General features: G+C 46.7%; 1 protein-coding gene across 4 annotated transcripts in view; it reads right to left on the reverse strand.

Moving 5' to 3' along the window:
• The window catches only part of KCNS3 (potassium voltage-gated channel modifier subfamily S member 3), a 33,739-nt gene extending 17,582 nt beyond the window's left edge, over positions 1-16,157 (reverse strand). For 3 of the 4 annotated variants that reach the window (XR_003623513.2, XM_057558322.1, XM_057558320.1), the window contains exon 1: positions 16,019-16,157. The gene's annotated coding sequence lies outside the window, so the exon portion shown is untranslated. Of the gene's footprint in view, positions 1-4,593; positions 4,778-16,018 lie in introns of all 4 variants that reach the window. The other variant, XM_057558321.1, reaches the window with a different exon arrangement.
• Positions 16,158-21,491: the final 5,334 nt, after the last annotated feature.

Consider the following 21,491-nt stretch of genomic DNA (forward strand, 5'->3'; position numbering starts at 1 on the left):
CTCTTGCCCTCAGAGCTTACGGCAGCTTAGAAGAGCTTGGAGGATTGTAAATAGGTAAATAAACAACTGCAACCCAAGGCAGAATATGAACACTAGGGGAGGTACCAAAAAGGTGCCGCAGTTCAGAGGAAGTAAAGGGTCCTCCTCAGATAGGGAAGGAAGGACAAGTACATAACCAGGTGTATCAGAGCTGAGCCCCGAGAGTCGGGTCAGATGTGAACAAGGAAAGGAGACAGGTAAGCGTAAGGCTGTTCTCCAAGCAGAGGAAAGAACACGTGCAAAGACATGGAAGCTACAAAGCTTGTGGCAGGTACAGAGAGCAGAAAATGGGTGAGTTTGGCCAAGATATAGCCCTATGACCTGGGCTATTTATTTATTTATTTATTATTTATTTAATTTTATTTAACCTTTTTTTTTTTCTTGGCCATGCCGTGCGGCTTGTGGGATCTTAGTTTCCCCAACCAGGGATCAAACCCAGGCCCCCTGCAGTGGAAGCTCAGAGTCCTAACCACTGGACTGCCAGGGAAGTCCCTGGGCATATTTAAATAGATTCTTTCTTCTTAGAATATGAAGAATTCTGCCTGTACCGTCCACACCTTTGTGAGCCAGGAGTTACCCAGGTGAGAGATGTCTCTGTGGAAGGGAAATGGATTGCACGTGGCCATACAGAGAATCTGCTGAAACAAAGGGACCACGCCCCAGGTCTCCTGAACTACTCAGTCACAAGGAACCAGTCAGAAAAATTAAAAAACAAAACAAACAAAAAACCCTCTTGGAGTTATCACTGTTCTAGAACATCTGAAAAATTAGAGGCTGCCACCAGGTAGAGCAGTGCGCCAGGGGCTGCAGTGATCTGAAATGGCTAGATCATCTTTAATGAGTTAATAAAGAAGAACATATACCTGTATTGCTAAGTCATAAATTGATTTTAGTATTTTGATGACTGTATTTGCATACAATTGGATTCTTTTTTATCTTGTGACTTTTTTTTCTTTGCATTTAAAAATGCTATTCTGAAAAGTGGTCCATAGGCTTCCCAGACTACCAAAGGGGTCCGTGGCACAAAAACAGTTGAGAATGCCTTAGCTGGAGATCCTGTCAAAATGTAAGTCACTTCACTTTGCTCCTGTGTTCAACCCAGCAGTGGCTTCCATCTTACTCAGAGTAAAATCTCCCCTCCCCCACCTGACTTATCCGATTTCATCTCCTACTCCTCTCATTCTCTTTCATTCCCATACTGGTCTCTGTAACAGTCCTTAATCATGCCAAGTGAGGCACATTCCTGCCTCAGGGCCTTTGCACTGGCTGATCTCTGTGCCTAGAACGCTCTCTCTCCAGGTGATTGCATGGCTCCTTCCTCACTTCTCTCAGGTCTTTAGTCAAATGATAGCTTCTCAGTGACGCCTTCCTTGGTTACCCTATCTAAAATATCCCTCGATGAAACTCCAAGCTCCCTTCCTTACTTTATTTTTTCCCCTTAGCATTTGTTAATCCCTAAAATACACATAGAGACATATGCTTTGTTTCTTTATTTTATTTATAGTTTGTTTCCCCACTTGGATATGAGCTCCATGAAAGCAGAAACTTTTGCTTTATGCATCACTGTAACCCCCAGTGCCTTGAACCTCACATGACACAAACGAGGTTCTTAAAAATTACATGTTGGGGCTTCCCTGGTGGCGCAGTGGTTGAGAATCTGCCTGCTAATGCAGGGGACACGGGTTCGAGCCCTGGTCTGGGAAGATCCCACATGCCACGGAGCAGCTGGGCCCGTGAGCCACAACTACTGAGCCTGCGCGTCTGGAGCCTGTGCCCCGCAACGGGAGGGGCCGCAATAGTGAAAGGCCCGCGCACCGCGATGAAGAGCGGTCCCCGCACCGCGATGAAGAGTGGCCCCCGCTTGCCGCAACTGGAGAAAGCCCTCGCACGAACCGAAGACCCAACACAGCCAAAAATAAATAAATAAATAAATAAAGTAGCTATAAAGGGTGGGGAGAAAATTTAAAAAAAAAAAAAAAAAAAAAAATTACATGTTGAATTGACTGATAATCAATTAGTTGGTTTACATTTATCACATAGCTTGGCTACTGGCTGCTTCCATACCATGTCGAATTTTCAAGTCTTTCTTGCCCATTGCACTACTGGGAGAAAAGAAAAATCATAGCAAATGTGGGTTTGAAATTGTGGTCACCACAGAAGAAAAGTAGCTTATTTATCAGCCACTGCAGAAGGGAGATACATTTTTTTTCCTTAATAAAAAAGTTTTACATCAAAGACAAGATAGTTCTAACACACACACACACACACACACACACACACACACAATAAGTTAGATCAAGCTATAGCATAACAAATACAAAAAAAGTAAATGGAAAAATTAGCATATGGCACAAAACCAATAAAAGCACACAAACCCAGACTGAAATAGAAGGAATGCTGGTTGATAAGATCATCACACAGATTCCACCTGGCAAATGATAAAAAAGGAAATGGACAGCTTACAAAGGCATGAGTAAATGCAGGTAATAAATCACCACATGGCCACTGCTTGACTTAACTTGCTGTTGTTAAAATGTAGAATTACCCCTCTGAAGGCACTGCTGCTTACATATCAGAATAGCAAAACTGCATTTAACGCTGGTAAAATCAGAAGTTCACAGGGCCGTCTTCATAGACATATAAAGCACCTCACGCCATTCTATACCCTGGAAGCAGGTAGTTTTAATAAGAACAACCTTTTTCTTGTAGGATAATCTGCTAAACAACCAAAGCCAAGACTGGACTCCTTGTAGTTATAAAATGTAAGTCAAGGGTAAATGAAGAAAGTACTATTTTATATCACACACGTCCTTATATAGATATGCTGAAGGCATTCACATATCAAAAAATAACACAAAATAAAACCTCCCAACCCCAAATTCCTCTTTGCAACACAGCTGCTTGAAAACATTTTTTACACTCATCCTTCCTTCTTCTGCTACAATACCTACCCTAACGCCGCACTAAGTGTTTTTGCTAAAGGCACCTTCAGGTGACCAAACCCGTCTGTGCGTGACTCACTTGTCCAAGGCATCTGTCACTGCTGACCTCGCGGCCCCTGCCGTTCACTGACACCACTTGTCTGGCTACTTATTCTTGGTTTCCTATGAAACTCTGCTTCCTCTTCCCAAATCTTAAATCTGAGGTCACAAAATAAAATACCTGCAGGGGCTCGGCAGGTGCCCAAAATGAGAAAGGAGGTCACCTGGCCATTGTGACAAGCTGGAGACCACCAGCCCTGCCAAAAAAGGACCGCTGTCCCTTATCTGTGAGCATCAGGTGGCCAGACTGCCCCACACTGTCAAGAATGCCCACAAATCTTATTTTTATGGGAACTTTCCCAACTTTTTCACTGTTATCAACTTTGTTGTTAATGTTTTAATACTGTAAGCCAAATCAAACAGATCTGTAGCCTGGATACAATCTGCAGGCCTCAAGTCTTTGCCACCTCCCCGCCCCGTGGGTTCTTCCTTGTCCCACTGTTCTTCTCCCTGAAAATTTCACCCAACTCCAGAGGTCAGGGGTGGATCTCCAGCCCTAAGCTTCCTCCTACATTGTGGACTCATGGAACTGCCTACTGGATGTATCCATTCAACTGTCCTAATGGGACCTTGAAATAAACACATCCACACTTTCCCTGCATCCTCTGCTCCCAAATATCTCTCAAATTCCTTTCCTTCCCCTCTCTCTCTCCTGCCTCCGCTTTAATTCAGACACTTGGCATTTTTCCATGGTTTACTCAATAGACTTCTGACTGTCCTCCCTGCCTTAGGCCTGTCCCCATTCCCTACTCTCAAATTCATTCTTCAATCCAAGCTAAAGTTACCTTCTAAAATGCACAACCTTAACGTGCTTGATGGCTTCCTTGGCCTTCAGGATAAACTCTGGATCCAGACCGCTTGAGTCTGAATCCCAGCTCCGTCACTCACTAGCCATGTGACTTGGGCAAGACATTTAAGTTCTCTGAGCCTCAATTTCCTCATTTGTGAAACATGGCTACAAAATATCACATACCACATCGGGCAGTGACAAGGACTAAAAATGAGATAATACAAATAAAGCTCTCTGTGCTTGGTACATAGTTAATGCTCAATTAAATGTTAGCTGTCAGTATTATTATCATTACTCATCCATTATCTTCGCCTGTCACAACCCAACTCAAACTCTAGAACTGTAAAGAATTACTTGAAGTTCTCCACAAGTGCCCCCAACTTCTCACTTGTTTGCTCAGAATGCCCTTCAAGACTCATATTCTCTATCATATTCTTCAAAACCAAGCCCTGACCCCTGACCTCTCCCTATCCCAAAACTAGGTCCCCCCATCCCCCATCCGCCAGTATCTGCCTCCATCTGAGTATATAACTTGCTGAGCTGCAGTAGAACAATTTCCTCGAAGCCTCCACCATGACCCTGTGAGCTCCTCAAAGGCAGGGCCTATTTTTTCTTAATTTTTGCATCCTTAATGCCCAGCAAGAAACAATGAATGAATGAATGATCTTCTTTCATCCCCAGATCCACCCAGAGAGGCAGGCATTATTATAATCCACCACTTACCGATGAGGAAACTGAGGTCCAGAATGGTTAAGTATACATGGGAGATGGCAAGCCCTGGGCCCAAGCCTGGCTCCCTGAGTGAGGCCCGTGCGGGTAAGCTGGTCATACTCTGCTCCTGTTGGCTGTCTGTCCTCACACACCAGGCTCATGTACTTACAGCAAACTTCATTTTTATCCTATATCCCTAAATAAGTGTGGGAAGAATACATGTAACCTTTATCATCTCATGTTCTTTCTATGAAAAGCTACAAGATATCTTCAAAGGTCATTGTATAGAGCACAGGTGTTCAATACAAGGGTCACAATTTTTTGTGCACTTTTCTCAACAAAGTATGTACAGTCAGTCTTCCTGATAGTATCTAAAGCTAAGGTTCAAATTCATAGGCAAGAGCATAGACTCTGTACTTAGCCTGACTTGATCTGAATTCCAATTCTGCCACTTTCTAGTTCTATGACTTGGGTAAATTATTAAAATCTCTCATTGATGTTTCTTCATCTGTTGGTAGATACATAGATTAGATAGATGATAGATAGATAGATAGATAGATAAACAAGTAATATAAGATAAATTGATAATACCTACCTCGAAGTATTGTTATGAGAAATAAATGAGTTATTATGTATATCACATTTCGAGCAGTACCCAATACTTTATATAAGTACTACGTAAATATTGCCAGAGCCCTGAGCGTCATCTGAGTAAGAACTGAAATTCTAAATACACAGAGATTGCCCCATCTCTTTGATGCTATTTTCACACACACACACACACACACACACACACACACACACCCAGGTAGACACACCTGCAGCCAGGATCACCTGCAGCAACACCGCAACGTTCATTGGCAGGGCCTTAGTCTCCGGTGTCCCTTTCAGTACTTCGCTCATTCCCTTTCAGCAAACACCATCCTGTGTTTGCCCTGTTCCCCTTTCAAAACCAGTAGAAAAGGCTATGAGATTAGTCTTCATGCTCTGGTGTGAAGTAAGGCCTTCGGACACTTCCCACGTCACCAAAGGCTCTTTGGATACAAACAACAACTGGGGTGGCTCACTAACAAATCCAATGTGTGTCAGTCAGAAGGCTATCTGAAGCTCTCAGGACCAAAGGGAAGTCTGAAGAGCCACACCTGGCAACAGACAGGAGCCAGGGCACTTCTGAAGGACATGGAAACAGAAACAACTGATAGAAGAAGACTTCTGGTTTGGGAAAGCAAGGAACACACCAGTGGACTCTTCCATCCTCCAGTTCCTCCACTGACAGAGAGCCTGATAGGCTGGGCAACGCCACCTGCCCACCCAGTGGCTGGACTGGGGCAGAAGGAACCTCGAGGAAATCCTTAACACTTACCATCCCACCAAGGCAACATTCAAACAGGAAGGAATAATTACCCAAAGGAAATTATGGGGCTGCAGGAAGTGGAAACAGATGTATAGCCAAAAATTCCATTCAACCTTCCCAGAGAGTTCTCTATTCTTGACCTTAAAATATAAAGATAAAGAATGTAGAAGTCTAAGGAACAGGTCAAATTAACTACCTGGGTGACAGAGACCCCGCTCTAATGCACCCAAATCCCACTAGTAGACAAGTCAGTGACGGCATCTTGCCCCCCTTCTCACTGACACCCCTTCCGCCTCCGCAGGCAGCCAGAGACTTTTCTAAACTACAAGTCAGAACGTGTAGTTTAGATAAAGCTTCAGTGGCTCCCCAGTGTGTTTGGGATAGAGTTCAAACTCCTCCACTAATGTCAAAGCAAGAACATTCCTGCCTGCCTCTCTGACGGCTGCGTCCACCAATCTACTTCCAACCCCTCTGCCTCAGCCCCATCAGATTCTTTCCCATCCCCAACCTTACGGTTCACTCTCTTTCTCATTGAAGCTGTTCCCTCTGTTCCCTTCTTTTCCAGTTAGTTCCAGTTTTGTCTTCAAAAAATCAGTTCCAATGTCACCTCTTCCAGGACACTCCCCTTTGATGTATTACACGTGTGCGCACATGCACACGCGCCCACATACACATCTCATGCTACATAGGCACCACCCGCCATGCTTGCAGAACCGAAGCATATTTGTAAGCAATATCACCAATACACAGTGGTATCAGCGTCCGATATACAGCAGAGAAGTGGGAGAGATGTTTGGTGGAAGCATAACTAAATTAATGTTCTGCATGAGGGTAAAAGACAAGGATTTTCCTGCTCAAAAGAGTGGAGAAGGCTGTTTGGAAGGTGCCTTCACATCATACAGTCTTCCCTGGAGACTCCAGGACAACAGGATGAGAATGCCTGACCAAGCTATTGTTTCTACCTAGTCTGCACACCTGACACATTATGGTCTTTCCAAAGGATTGTAGAAAACTATTTATTGCTGCTAGGAGTCACAGATTTTGCCAAATCATAAATCCTCAGCATACTTACAACAAAACTCTGAAAACAGCCAAATGTCTGTTGCTGTAGTAAGTTGCCACAGCGACGATTTATTTCATGGGGTGAAAAAAGAAGTTTCACTTAACATTTTAAATATGATGGTTTATATAGCATCTAATAAATATGATGGTTTATAGAACACCTAATCCATTATTTGGAAGGGAGAAAAAATGTTTTCATGCTTCACAGACATCCACATCCAGCTCCTGAAAACCATCCTGGGAGGATTTTTTTTAATGCTTTGCCCAGAACTATCCACTATGACGAATTCCATACTTTATCAATATGAAAAAAATTATAAAATAATGAGATCCCCGGTGACGCAAGTCAGAAAGTTTTCAATTTGACATATTAAAATAAATTTTCACAGCTCTCCTTTCTCCAATCTATGTCCTATGTGTGCTCACCTCTCTCTGAGTTTCCAAGTTCTCCATACAACGAAGAATGAGGTGGGATAGAACAGGAAGGAAGAAAAGGAGAGCCCCCAAGCCCTCCAGTGAGCGCAGCGGTAACATGTGACAGTAGGACAGAGCCCCAGGGACAGCTTTCAGCACAGCCTCTGGAGGGGTGCATACTTTCCTTCTGAGATGTTAAAAGGAAGTCCTCATTCCATAGTAAATAAAAATGCATGCTCAAGAAAAACAAATGATACGATAGTTCTTTTTTTTTTAAGGAGTAACCTAGTTCTTTCATTTGAAATCATAGATAAGCAATATATGGAATTGCTATAGTTCAAATTCAGATAATATTAGATGAAAAGAGATGAAAACATATAACACAACCAAAAATTAACTTGGCTGGAGATTTATTCTATAGCAGTAGTTCTCAAAGTGTGGTCAGGAAACTCTGAGGTTCCTAAGATCCTTTAAAGTATTCACAAGGTCAAAACTATTTTCATAATAAACTAAGATGTTATTTTCCTGTTTCCCTCTCATTCTCTCACAAGTGTCCTATGGAGTTTTCCAGAGGATGTATGATGTTTGAAACATAACAGACTTGATAGAGAAGCAACTCTAAGAACTCCATTGTGTTCTATTAAACTGGACAGTAAATAAATTTGTAAAAGTGTAAAACAATGCCACTCATAATTTTGTTGTTTAAAAAAGATAGTTACTTTTCATAAAAGTATGCCATTTATGTTAACATGTTATGAGATGATTATTGTTATTTTTAATGAATTAATAATTAAATACTTTGAAATGCATCTATTTTCATTTCTAATATAAATATTGACAGATATAACCCACATTAACCAAAGCTCTTGGCGGGTTCTCAATAATTTTTAAGCATGGAAAGTCCTGAGAGAAAAACACTTGAAAATGTTATTTCATAGCACTGGAATCTCAATTTCTCCTTCTTCCAAATTTTTTTATTGTGGTAAAATACACATGACCTAAAATTTACCATCTCAACCATTTTGAAGTGTACAGTTCAATGGTATTAAATGCATTCACGATGTTGCAACCGTTCACCTTGCAAAACTGAAACTCTCTACCCGATACGGTACTTTTTTGTGGATTTGTCTATTTCGCCCAATCAGCTAAGCAGCCCACACTAACGGGCGCCCTTCCTCCCCTAGGCTGTGCGTCTCAGAAGATGGGTGTGTGGGGCAGGACCCTGTCCCCAGGAGAGAGAGCTCCATCCCCTCCCGTCTACACCACACAGTCTTGCACGTCCACTGCTCAAAGCCATCTATCGCCCCACTCCTTAGGACTTAACTCTGCATTCGTGGGGCATTCTGAAACCTAACCCTGATGCCTCATAACGCTTAAGTGGGAATTATTTCCGAGTTGCTGACACTAACTTACCAATGAAGGATTGTAAAACAGGGTTTGCTGGCGTGCAACTGTTGATATGGGTGATAGGAGCAACTGGCAAAAAGCAAAGCCAGGGAATTTTAGGGCCACATTACATAACTGTACATCCTACTGGGTACTCTCTACTTCAAAGTGCTGTATAAAAGACACGAGATGAGAAGGCAAAGTGTGCTGCACCTTCTGCATTTTAAGTCTGGAGGAGCTGGGGGAAGAGAACTCAGGGCTCAGCACCAAAAAGATGCACCATGCTGACATTTGATTTCTATTTAGATCCAGAAGCCTGGGGAAACTGCTTAAAGGTGAAGCTCTCAGGCCCCACATGAACTTTCATAAGATTCCTATTTTTGCGTATTTGGAGAGCCTACACTGTAGGATTTGTGATTTAAGGAGATGATAATGTATGGGGATATTGATATCGTTTTGCACCTCAGCATAGATAGATAGATAGATAGATAGATAGATAGATAGATAGATAGATAAACACTGTCACATAATGACACTTTTTATTTACACATTTAACGCAGAGGAGACAAGCTTCACCAAGAAGGCCCAACCTTGAAACAGCCTAGGGGCTAAATCTTGGCCAGGCAATAGCTCATGACCAAGGGGTGGAGGGCGGGCAGAGGTCTTATGTCAGTGGCCTCATGAGGGTACCACACTTAGAAAACTGGGATCTTAAAAACCCACAAGAAAACACTACCCAGAAGATATGATTTACTGACCTCAATGACAAAAGTGCTGAAATGCTTTTGCCAGAACCCAGGCGTATCCAAATCTGCAAACCACGATCTTTAACCACAGAGTTCTCCTATCTCTTTAGCCAAATAAATTCTTTACCTTAAGTAAATTGTAGGAGATGATTTTAGGTTCACTTTGGCAGGCCAATCAGGGCTTAGGAAAGCCAAACCAGTTCATAGAAGAATGTAAGTGAAAACATGTAACATGTTCAAGCCCAAAATGTTAGTCTGCTGACATTCTTTTATCTCAACACACTAATTATTTGCCAGGATATAAGTCACCATCACTGAAAGAAGTCTTCAAGAGGCCTCTTAACCAATGTTTGGAGTAATTTTCAATTATATGGTCCTGTTTATGCTCTCCTTACAACTAAAAATTGGTCACTGGGTACTCCACCGCTTCTTCAAGACTCCGTCAGGCTATCTGTGATGTTCCTTATTGATCTTTAGGCCAACATATTCCACTGAACATGGGTTCCCAGATGACAGACCATATGTTGCTCTCTTGCATCTTTTTACAAGATACCAGTGGGTAAAGAGGAAGAGTCTCACGTGATGAGGAAGACCTGGTAAAGGAGGATTCCACTGAAACACAGAAAACTGGCCTCTAGCCATGCCTCAAGCTCTCCATTGGGCCTCGCCCCCATACATCTTGGAGATGCTTGACATCTCCTCGCCACCATGCTGATCACTGATTTCTCTCCATTTAAGCCAATTCGAAAGCAGCTTACTGGTGATCATCAAGGACCAAATGCTTAGAATCTCACCACAAATGTTCCCACATAACCACTCATAGTTCTCCTAATTCAATTTATAAAACCAATCCAAATTAACACATATAAATGACATTATGGGAGAAGAATATTCATAGTAAGATTATCTATTTTTTTAATCATAAAACTTCCAGGCTGTGGGAAAAAAAAACAGGGAAGGACAAGTGATACGCTTACACTTACCCAGCGATTGGAGACAGAGTCAGACAAATGTCTAACCTTCTAGAAGTGCTAGTACGTACCACGTAACCCCACATACAGAGATGGGTATGTGTTGGTTTATTGAGGAGCTGGACTCAGCTCCCTAACCTCAGCCGCAGTCGCCTTCCACATAAACAGACATAAATGCAAACCCTCCCCTGCACTCACCCTGTCTCTGTTTTGTTTCATAATCAACCTGTACCTGTCAGGTCTCCGCTTCCTCACCGCCCATTCGTTCTCGCTCAGTCCAAGCTGGCTTGAGGTCCCACATCCCCAGCACGCCTCTAACTAAGCTCCCAACTGCCATGCTGGAACCTCTCTAATCTTTTCTTCTTTAATATCTTTTTCACAGCCTTCACAGGTGATCTTCTAGAAACACAAACTGACACTCCCCTGCCACTACTCCATTATCTCCTTCCCGGAGCCCTCGGGATAAACTCTAAGATCCTGAACTTGGCCCAAAGCGCACAGCGTGATCTGGCCCTTGCCCTCCTCTCCAACCTCCTCCCAGTGCCCCGGTCGGTTCTCCTGGAGTTCCTCCAACCATCAATGTTCATTCCTGCCTTAGAATCCTCACACGCTTTGCAGCCCAGACATCTTTTTCTCTGCCTTTTCACGTGATAAACTCTTCTCCATCCCTCAGAAGGAAAAGTCTCTTCCTCAGAAAGGTCTTCCCAGCTCCCCCCATCTAAACTAGCACCCTCCCACCCTTGCTACTCTCCCGGATGAAGTTCTTTAGAACATTTGCCACTGCTCAAATGTTTGCATTTATTTGTTTAATGTCTGTCTCCGACCCAGCCCCAGCCTTGTACATAATATGGGGTAAGTACTCAAATACTTGTTGAATAAAAGCTTGTGCCTAATTGTATATGTAAAGAGGATATATACACGACCACAGAAGTTAATCACTAAGTCAACATTGGTGAGCATCTGCTTGGGGCTCCGTTGAGCTCAGCTGATCTGCTCAGGACCCCAGCAGGATGCTTCATTCGCTGGGAACTTCGGCAACCACACTGTAGCCAGCTGCTGTCAACATTAACTGCTGATCTGTAACATTACTGCCTAAAAGGGGGTCTTGGGCCTTTATCATCCAATGCTTGTGCAGTTAAAGACAATTTTATAAGGTATCTACTCCAAGCAAACCATGGTGCAACTGGCAACTCTGCTCAATATTATGTAGCAACTTAAATGGGAAAAGAATTTGAAAAAGAATAGATACATGTCTGTGTATAACTGAATCACTTTGCTGTACATCTGAAACTAACACAACATTGTTAATCAGCTGTACTCCAATATAAAATAAAAAGTTAAAAAAAAATTTTTTTTTTTAAAAGCTGCTTGCTTTCTCTGCCTCTTACACAATTCTGACCAATAGAAAGTAAGCAGAAATGTTCTGGAACATTGGAAAGCTTCTGAAAAAAGAAACCCCACCATGATGCAAGGCTCTTCAGGATTCCAGAAACAGCAAGACCCCCTTGCCCACAAAGAAAAACACTACAACCTAATCTAGGAACTACTTATAGCTTAGCAAGAAGAGTTTACTTTTATAAGGGGTAGGTGTGTGTGTTGCAAAGTTGCCAAAGGTGATCTAAAAGAAATGATAAAGGAAGACAAGGATGGGAATTCTTCTAACTCAGCTTCTACATTTGACTGCACATTATAAACATCGTTGTTGTGTTCACCACAATTGGGATTTCTCTCCAAGTTTCACCTACCACGTCACTGAATGCAAAATAGAATAACAACAGTAAAAAGTACTTTCTCCTCCTCCCCTGCTCCAACTAAGCACCCTGACTAGCCAAGAGCAATAACCAAAAGCCAGCTTCAGGATGAAATTCAAACTCCACCACCTCCAAGGACCCTCCACATCCACTGCCCTCCTTGTGAGACACAAAGATGATGGACTTGGCCCACAATCTTTATGATCTGTCTCCTTTTTTCCCAACTAGCTGGGCAGAATTCCACTGGAAAGAGGATAACTTTGGCAAAAGAAAAGAGAATATTTTTCTTGCATAGTTTTCAAGTTTCTTTCCAAGGGGAGACAGGGGGCCAAAAAGTCGCTTGGTAACAGCAAGCCACCTCTCCCTGTCACCATTCAACAAGCCCAGTCTGAGTCCTATTAAGCGCAGGGCACAGTGTCGGGGCTATAGGGATAAACAAAAAGGACAGAATCTCACACTGGCTCCACAGCCAGATTGCCAGGGACAGAATCCTGGCTTCACATCATCCTCATTATGTGACTTTGCACACGATACTCATTGGTCTCTTTTTTCTCATCTACAATAGGTTAATTCATGGAGGCAGAGGTCAGAGTTATGCAGCCATAAGCCAAGGAATGCCTGGAGCCACCAAAAGCTAGAATAGGCAAAGAACAGATTGCCCACAGAACCTCTGGAGGGAGTGTACCCCTGTGGGTAACCCTGATTTGGGACTTCCAGCCCCCAGAACTGTGAGAGAACGTTTTTGTGTTGTTTTACGCCAATACAATTAAATTAAATTAAAATGGGATAATAAAAGAGCCTACCAAAAAAAAAAAAAACCAAACAAAAAAACACAGGATGGGACTTCCCTGGTGGTCCAGTGGTTAAGACTCTGCGCTTCCACCGCAGGGGGCAAGGGTTTGATCCCTGGTCGGGGAACTTGGATCCCGCATGCCACGCAGTGTGGCCAAAAAACAAACAAACAAACAAACAAACAGGACGTCTACATCCTTGCAGCTAAATAGACTGAGGCTCAGAGAAGCAAAGTGACTTATGTTGAGTCAAGGAGCCATAAGCAGGTAGGAATCAGGCTAGAGCCCAGGTTCCCAGTCCTAGTAGGTTTTTCACACAAGTGGCACCCAGGCAGATCTACCTTCCTGACACCTGATCAGCAGAGACAATAAGCACGCCCACCTGCCCCTCTGCCTCACCCCACCCTGGATAGCTGTCCTCACCTGCCAGTGAGACCTCGGGCTCAGCCCCACCCTGCGGTCTCCCATCAGGCTCAGAATGCCCGGCAGGGGTCCATCTACTGCTGGCTCCCACTGAAACACTGCGACCAAGAAGGGAAAGCTCACTTCCCAGTGGGGGTGTTCTGAGGATTAAATGAGATAATGCCTGGAAAAGTGCCAAGCAGCATAGCTGGCATATGGTATCCAGACAATAAATGTCATCTATAAAAAAAAAAAAAAAAGAAAGAAAGAAAGAAAGAAGGCTTCCCTGGCCGTCCAGTGGTTAAGACTCCGCGCTTCCACTGCAGGGGACCTGGGTTCAATCCCTGGTCTGGGGAACTGGGGAACTAAGATCCCGCATGCCTCTCAGGGCGAGGCCAGAAAAAAAAAAAAAGTGGAGGAAAACCCTTGTGATGCCTGCTCTCTCGCGGAGCTGACACACAGCCCAGCCCCAAATGCCAGACACAGGGCAGATGGAGATCTCTGGTAGAACAGAGGGAGGCAGGGTCTGTGAAGGATTACAGCGAAGGGCAAAATCCACTGAAGACAGAGGAGGTGGCTGAAGTGCCCACTCTTCCCCTACTTTTAAAAAATAATAATAATAATAATAATAATAAGGAAGAAGAAAAAACTTAGCTAGTGCTTTGCTGGCAAACTCCAGTGTCAGAGCATTGGCTTTTTAATATTTTAACATTTCTGAACAGAACAAAGATTGCTTCCAACCTCCCAATTTGCTCTCACACACTTAACCAGCAAAACCTTAGCTTTGCTGTATTCATTAACGGCTTTTTTGTTCAGGCTGATTTTCCAGGTAATGATGGCTCAGACACAAGCCTGAGTCCACACAGACCCTGCAAGTCTCCTTAAAATATTCACAACATGCTCTGGCTTCAGAATCCTTGAGTACTTCAGTCTCATCTCCTCCCTACCCTAATATTGACAATTCCTAGTTCTGAAATGGCTAATTTAATATTAGAACAGGAGAAGGAACGAATCTGGTGAGGAAAAACAGAATAGACTGGGAGGCAGAAACTTCACCATGCTCTGGGTATGACCAAGGACTGGCCCAGCCACTGTGGGCTGGCTGTAGATACATTCTGAGTGAATCAGTGTCCTCAAGCAGTTTACAACGGAGGTAGAATGAGGCCTGCCCAGTACACCAAGTTCAACCACAGAATCAGTGCCACCGTCTCTCAGCCTGAGACATGTGGGGAGAGAGGCACTAGGGCATCTGCCTTTAGCAAGGGGGCAGGTGCTCAGGAAAATGCTTGCTTCCTGTTTACCTGGGCAGGTATTTGCAAGTAGTCTAGAAAGGGGAGCAACTAGGGGTAACTTACACAGTTCTAAGCCAGTGCTTATGCAAATCACTTAAGCAAATACATGAAAAGGGAGGGGAAGGTTTCTGATCCGGTTTATCTCACCTGCTCCTCTCTCGGAGGGTGACATGAAAGACAAAAATCAAGAGTCTACTCTCCAAGAGGGCGAGGAGAAACACCCCACCACCACGCCCCAGCATCAAACTAGGGCCCCAGGGCCATTCCCGCGGGTGGAGGTGGTTCTCTGCTGCCGTCCACCCCAGTCGTGGGCTGCCTCAGTTAGACTACCGGCTCAGTGACCCCCGCTGAGACGCTGGAGACACCAAGGGCACAAACGACAAGAGGCAGAGCCGGGGAAGCGGCGCGGGTGGCGGTTCAGAGTGATCCCTGCAATGCGAAAGGCGCCCAGCCCGGCTCGCCGAGGCCCATGCCGGCAGGTCTGCCTCGCTCGCCAGCCCGTTCACCTGCAGAAGTCGGGCAGCCATCCAGAGAGGCGCGGGAAAGGAAAGTTCCCGACCCCGAGGCACCCACTCCCATCGCTATCACTGATCCAAACGCAGTCTGCGGGCGACTCAACACGGGCCCTGCAAACCCCAAGCCGCTCGCACCCGGAGCGCGCCCGCAGTCCCTGGGCGCAGCGCGGCACCAGAGCAAGGGCCCTGGGTGCGCTCTTCCCAGCAACTGTCGCGGGGCGCCTCGCACCGCTGCAGGGCAAAGGGGAGGGGAGAATGACAAGGAAGAAGGCGGAGCGGCGGCCTGGGAAGCACTTACGTTGGTCAGGAAAGCGCCTCCTCTCGAGGAAGAGAAGGAACGGCTTCCCGGCTAAGGGAACGCCCCAGGGATGCCCCTCCGCGAAGTGCCGCCTTTCCCCGGCTCCTCGATTTCTCCCGCCTCCATCCGTCCTCCACCCCGCGCTCAAGAGCGGATTCTAGACACCCTCCCTGCGGCTTTCCGAGGCACCCAGACACTGTCTCGGCTGCCGGCAGCCCGTGCAACAGGCGGATCCTTAGGACTCCAGCAACGACGGGTCTGGGGACCGGAGGATGGACAGCGCCGGAGACAGGCGCCCAGCAGGATGCAAAGTCCCCTGCGGGTGTAGATCTGCGGGGTCGTGCACCCGTGACCTGGGCCACGGCGGGGCTGGGCAGCAAAAGGTGGGGAAAGTTGCGGGGTCGCACGGAGAAGTCTCCCGAGCGCACGGGGAGGAGGGGACACAAGCAGGTTACCTGCGGGAGTCCCGGCGCCTCTGGCTGGCTCCGCTCTGCGACGCCGCCCGCCGGCGCTGCAGGGATCAGGCGTCTCCGCGCGGCCCTGCGCCCGCCGCGGCGGCGGCGAGGAGAGCCGGGCGGCCCGCGTCGGTCCGTCTGTCCGTCCCGCCCGGCAGGAGCGCGGCGCCCGGGAGCCGCCGGCGGGGCGGGGCGGGGCCGGCCGCTCGGCCGCCGCCCCATTGGTCCCAGCTCCGCACGCCGCCTCGCTTCGGGCTCCCAGCCGGCGCTCCCCGGGCCGAGAGCGCGGCGCTGTGCCGCGGGCGGTTGCTGGCTGCCGGGGTCAGGCCGCGCGGCAGGCGAACTGTTGGATGGACAGAGAGGCGGCCCCGCGGGGCGCGCGCCCCCGCCCAGACCCAAGTGCAGAGTCACCCGTGGAGCTGCGCGCCCAGTCCGGGGGGGGAACCGGAGCGCGCCCCGCGCCTCCCACCTGCGAGCCCTCCGGGGCTGGGAGCACCTTGAACCTGTGGGAGACAGATGACCTCCTCTGCGGCCCCGGCGGCTCCGGCAACCGCCTCTCCTCCCAAGCAAAGCCCTGCGAATTTGCCGGGATTTTCTTAGTAAGTATCGCGGCCCCCAACTTGTTTTAAAACAAAGTGCGAAGGAGGAAACAGACTCAGGTCCTGCCTGTTTACCATCAGCTCGGCTGCCTGAAGACTCAAGCACAGTGCAGAACAAGATTGTTTCACACCCTCCATTCCTCGACTTACCAAATCAGAAGAGGTGGCGGACGTATGCACTGAGCGGAAGGAGGACGAGTCCGGTCCCCTTCCCGAAGGTCAGAGGAAGATGCCTTCTGCCGAGGTTGAGGAGCGAACCAGGACTTCAGCAAGGCCGGCGTGTGGTCCAAAGGCATCGCCCGCCCCTCTGCAGTGAGCGAGAACGCTCAGTGAACCGCCCGGAGGAGAAATGGGACGCTCGGGGACCCACCCCCGCGCTCCCCCGCCCGCCCCCAAACTGCAGATTTTTAAGTTGTGCAGACTTGCAATAATTCCTCAGAGCCAGCTGCGCCAAGCTGTAGGTGCCCAGTGTTCCTTGGGCTCCCGCCCCACATCAGGCAATCTGCCAGCTGCCCCCAATCCGGCACCCTCTGATCACTGGCCTCAGACCAGCACCCAGCAAGACCACACATAGTTAAGTTCCAGACCCTGAGCCAGGCCCACGGGGGGAGGGGGTGGGGGCAAAGAGATGTATGGAAAAGGTGAAAGACACTTTCTCTGACCTCATCGGAGTACCCGATGGTGTCTTTGGGTTTTTCTCGTCATTTTTGTTCGATCAAAGCCCACAGTGGGAGTCAGAGGTAAGGGAGCAATATCTGGTAGGCTTCTAGAAGGTCAAACCTGCACCTTACAGGGTTCAGGTATCTGGTACAGTATCTGGTAGGCTTCTAGAAGGTCAAACCTGCACCTTACAGGGAGGTTTGGCTAGAGGAGAGGGTAGCAGCAGGCAGGAATGGCAGAGGAGGAGAGAAAACCCGCCTTCCCTCAGCCTCCAATATTTTCATTTGGCTCATGGAAGGCGAGGTGGGGGGCTCAGGTGCCTGGAGAACAGTTGTTTGGGGGCCCTCTGACCCTGAGCCCATGGTTCTTTAGCTCCCCCAAGCCTGCGCCCTCTTCTGTGGAAGAGGAGCCAAAGCATTTGTCTACACTGCTGTTAGCAAGCAGCTGGAAAGGTAAATTTTCATGCACCATTCATCATCTTTAGCATCAAATCTAAGATTATTCTAAAAATATGTTTACATTGTGTCAACACCTGAGAAGAATGCTTCCAGGTCTCTTCCAGCAGTTAGCTGTTAAATCATTTTTAAATCACTAAGCTTATCCCAAAAGTCCGGCATTGTTTACTTGAGAATGAACTATGTTCTGAATCTCTAAGCACTGCAGAAGGCATCTGCAGTGCAGAAGAGTCTGGAGTGAGGTCCTTCTCACAGGGTCTGGATGGCACATGTGAACTGGAGGGAAGGCGCACAAGGGGGCTCGGAAAGGGCCCCCCACTTGGCATCTGTGAAAGCTGAGCACAGAAAGGTCAGGCCTCCACTCTGGGCATATTTGGGGGACGGGCTAGAAGGGGCACAGATTTGAGGGTCAGACAAACTGGGTTCTCATCCTGCTGTACCCTGTGGGGAGCCCTGCAAGCAAGTCACTTAGCTTTTTCAGCCCTGGTATCTTCATCTACAAGAAAAGTTTCTCCCTCAAAGGGTGATCATGTGAAGCCAATGAAATAAGAAACAGGAAAGCATTGCGTGGACCATAAAAAGCGTGTCTGTTCCCTGGAAGTTTACCAAGGTTGAGTCAGGCCAAGTGGTGAATGCACTCCTATACACACACACACAGCCACGCTCTCACCCCCTGTGTCTAGAGCCCCTTCCTCTGGCCTCAGTCTCCATCACCACGGTGCATGCACGGGTCTGTCTGACTGACATGCTCTGATCTCCCTCCTTCTGCACACCCACCTCCCACCCCATCAAAATGTCTTTTTGCCGCATGATACAACACCCCGTCTTCTTTTCACTAACCCTGCCCACAGGGAAGCGTCTGGGCAAGCCATGCACTGAGCTGTAAGGGGTTAATCACCAGCTGACAATAGCGCTCACCCTCCATGGTTTCAGAGAAGATTCCCAGAGTCCATGGAGGCGTGGCAAGCAAATGTGGGCTTTGTGCAGCCTGTCTTCCAGGGCTTCGTATTCTCCTTGCTCTGGACACATCTCGTTTTCAGGGTCTCCCTCTCTCACCCACTTACCCACACGTCCCTGTACTCCCTTCCCTCTCCCCACCCAAAGCAGTCCTTGACCTTTCATTCTCACTGAAGTCCAAATGACAGAAAACAGCTGGGTGTCACCCCCTGGAGGCAAGGGAAGTACTAATTTGCTTTTTAAATGGGGGACAGGTCTACACATGGATATGAAGAGGCTCTCATCTCTGGTGGGAAGTTGGAGCGTGAAGGGGTATTAGTAATGATGGTCAACATTTATTCAGTTGATGCCTTTTATTCGCTAGTCTTTACCCAGCGAATATGAGCACGGTAAACACTTGCAATTCCCCAAAGCCCCCAGGCTTTTTCATGTTTCCCTGCCTTCTGCTTAGAATACCCTCCGCCAAACCCTTCTTTATTCAACAAACTCCCTTTGTATTGGGATGCCATTCAATCATAATTACTACCCTCTGGAAAGACCCCCTTCCTGTCCTGAGTTACGTATCTCCTCTCCCTTTGCAACTACCATAGCATCTGCCATATTGAATTTAATTGTTTATGTGCAACCAGGCAATGAGCGCCTTGAAGACTGAATTTCCAGGACCTTCTATAGGGTCTGCATGTTTTGTTTTGTTTTTTTAATTTATTTATTTATTTATTTATTTTTGGCTGTGTTGGGTCTTTGTTTCTGTGCGAGGGCTTTCTCTAGTTGCGGCGAGCAGGGGCCACTCTTCATCGCGGTGCGCGGGCCTCTCACTATCGTGGCCTCTCTTGTTGCGGAGCACAGGCTCCAGACGCGCAGGCTCAGTAGTTGTGGCTCACGGGCCTAGTTGCTCCGCGGCATGTGGGATCTTCCCAGACCAGGGCTCGAACCCGTGTCCCCTGCATTAGCAGGCAGATTCTCAACCACTGCGCCACCAGGGAAGCCCGGGTCCACGTGTTTATGAAGTGAGTTACTGAAGGCTCTGTCATGGGGCTGCTCAGCTCCTCCTGCTCCGGATGGGGACCGTCATCCTTTATTTCTCTGTTACCTTCTATCAGGTAAAAAGAAACATATAAACTATCACATTGATCTCTTTGCTTGGATGCCAGGCAGCTCAAGACCAAATCTAGAATTCTTTCATTCCAGATTATTGCTACGATGATCACTCTTCTTTCACAAAATCATTTGTATGCTTACTTTAAATGCTCTGTTATATTATTTTTATTTTGAAAGTGCCTTAAATATTTATCATCTTCAAGTTCAAAGACTTGAATTCTAATCCACCTCTGCCTCTGAACATCTCAGTGATATCTCCTCTCCAGTTCTGTTTGGGTTTGGACTAGATGATCTCCAAAGTCCTTGCCAGTTCTAAAATTTTTACAATTCTACAGATAAAAGGACACCGTTTAGACATTATTAAAGAAAAAAAAAAAAAAAAACCTTGTGACAGAATATGGCTTAAGTCTCCAGGCACAAAGGAACACTCTCCTAGGTACCTGGAGGTATCCTCTGAGGACTCCCAAGGTGAGTTCCACGGAACACCTGTGCCATGGTCAAAGACTCTGGGCACACACATACTGCATTCCACTTGTCAATACATAAAATACATTTTAGCACAGTAAAGGCTCTGTCTGAGAAGTCAGGTCATAAAAATACTCCAAGGGATGGACTTACAAATTTCTCATAATCTGGCCAAAACTTATCATTTGAGCCAGTGTCAAGCTCTTCACAATTTTCTCTCCGTCTTACGCATTCCTACACATCTTCCGCCACCCCAACACACACACTCTCCACTCACATTCCAACCTGACACATCAGCTCCTTCTTCCCCCTGTGCTCATTGTGTGCTCTCTGAGCCTTGGCCCTACCTACACTCTATTTCTATAAGGCCCCCTTCTCTACCTGGCAAATGCCAACTCAACCTCCAATATCATTATCACCCACTCTGTGACCCTTTCCCTTAACCCACAAATCATGGTTAGTTGTTCCTTCCACTGGGTTCATTATACTTTGTACAGTTATACTCCTGTAGTGTTGTTTCCTGCTTGGAATGAGTCTCCTCTATTAAACTGTGAGCTCCTTGAAGGCTGATATTATGTGGTATTATTCAGCTCGGTACCTTCAAAGCCTGGCCCATTACAGATGTTCCGTGACTGCTTTAAGAATAAAAAGGTGGGTGATTGGATGGATGGATGGGTGGATGGATGGATGACAGGGCTTCAGACTTCAGGGAGGGTGCAGGAAAGCAAACTCAGAGGCACCAAAGATCAGATATGTCAACCTGGTGGGTTTTCCTCTGGGGGAATTCTGCACCTGTTTTAATAATCCTTCATTTGTATGATGGAACTTAGGGTCTAGTCTTTATTTACAACTAGAAGAGTAGAGTTTCTCCATGACAGAGATTGCTAGGAACAACCCCATGATCTTTTCTCTTCTGCTTCCTCAGTAATAGTATCTCCAATGGTTACCCAGGTAGTAGGGTGAACTACTCTTTCTGGTTTTCCTGGGATTGTCCCAGTTTTAAAACTGAAAGTCCAGTGTCCCAAACTCCTCAGTCCAGGCAAACCAGGACAGTTGGTCATCCTACAAGATACATGCTGCCCAGGATAAAGTCTACATGTCCCAAGCTTCCCATGTCACTAGGGGCGAGCATAAGACTGAGGTCTTCCCAATGGGATGTCAGTGGAAGTGACCCATTCAGTTGCTGGAAACAGGAGAAATTTTCTATTAAAATTTCTTTTGAAAAGAAAATCATAGCTT

Source organism: Balaenoptera acutorostrata, chromosome 12 (genome assembly GCF_949987535.1).
Source record: "Balaenoptera acutorostrata chromosome 12, mBalAcu1.1, whole genome shotgun sequence".
NCBI classification, from domain to species: domain Eukaryota; kingdom Metazoa; phylum Chordata; class Mammalia; order Artiodactyla; family Balaenopteridae; genus Balaenoptera; species Balaenoptera acutorostrata.